The sequence below is a fragment of the Periplaneta americana genome, chromosome 2 (genome assembly GCF_040183065.1).
Source record: "Periplaneta americana isolate PAMFEO1 chromosome 2, P.americana_PAMFEO1_priV1, whole genome shotgun sequence".
In the NCBI taxonomy this organism is placed as follows: Eukaryota; Metazoa; Arthropoda; class Insecta; order Blattodea; family Blattidae; genus Periplaneta; species Periplaneta americana.
Window position 1 is genome coordinate 189,703,874 of NC_091118.1, and position 1,431 is coordinate 189,705,304.

Here is a 1,431-nt window from a genome sequence, read left to right on the forward strand (position 1 = left end):
TGCCTCCTGTGAGGTTTGAACTCACGACCCCTGGTTTACAAGACCAGTGCTCTGCCACTGAGCTAAGGAGGCGGCGATGATAAGAACTTTGCGCTAGGCAAGTCACTAAGACAAGGTGAGTTAATGATATGTGTTCTGCGAGTACTTAGATATCCTTCGCTGTAACTGTCGTTAATTTCGCCATGTCATCACCTCATTGTCTCAAAATAATGTTCGTAGTTGAAAAAATGAATGTGAAGAAGATGATGACATAATTTGTCATTATAGCCCTACCTATGTCTTGCAGCAATTCCGTATTTTCATCATGTTGGTACTTGTAATATTACTGATTACATAGTTTATTTTCTTGATCTATTATTCAAAAGACATAGCCCTATTTAAATTAAACTATTTATTATGCGCAGATATAAGATAATGAACTTTCGTTTTATGTATCACACATAAAAGACATCATCTATAATCCTATAATTAACACAGTTTGTTGATCTCACTTCTTCTTCGTATGGTTTCAAGTATATATAATTAATTTTACACAATTTACCTAAACTATTACACTATATTGTGATCATTCCCACGCCATAACTGCGTGGTCTGAAGCATCATGCTTTGGAGTCGCGTTATGGAATGAGCTCTGGTTCGAATCCTCACTGGGAAATAAAATTTCTCATGAAATCTTGATCAGCATCCTGATAAATTTGAGGAGCTCTGAGAAGTAGAGAAATCTTGTTTCGTATGCCAGCTATAATGGCTGGGGGAACCAACGTTCAAACTACAAGTTATCCTCGTAATAGATGGATGATCGTTCACCTCTGCTGAGGCATAGGACGTGAGTTCAGTAGCCGGCTGGTCGGCCTTACCTTCAAAGTTTCTAGATATCGATTTTGCTCAGTATAGGGCTAACCTAAAATTTAGTGTCATTTTAAGTTAATTCCGGATCGAAAGTTCTAATCATTTTTACTTATATTTCTAGATAATACATACATTAATTTTTCATATTGAAGCTTCGAACTTCAGATGCTTCCGCTTTTACGACACTGTGCAGAGAACCAAAAATTTCGCAACAGCACAATAAGTCTCAAATCATATCGTCGTTGTTCTGCAATAACTCCTATGTGCAAAATATACAATTTTTCAGTAGAAGAAAAAACACATTTATTTATTCTATGGCAGCTGTACATAGAGGATTGTGAATTCTTACATTTTCGAAAGAAAGAAATGTAATTACATATAAGAGATTTTATTATTTGCTATATCACTATTCAAGTTATTTAATAGACCAAAAATCTGAAAATCGATAAATATGTCACATAGGAGTTATTCCAGGAACAACGACGATATTCAGTATTATCTCTATGAGAAGGATAGGCCTATTTATAATGACAAACGGGAATTTGAAACTTTCAGAAATAAACTAACGTAATTTCTCTGTTT

General features: G+C 34.9%; 1 non-coding gene across 1 annotated transcript; it reads right to left on the reverse strand.

The window, feature by feature from the left end:
• On the reverse strand, nt 1-72 carry TRNAT-UGU (transfer RNA threonine (anticodon UGU)). Its single transcript has one exon. It is a non-coding gene; the product is annotated as a tRNA-Thr (tRNA).
• Between the last annotated feature and the right edge of the window lie 1,359 nt (nt 73-1,431).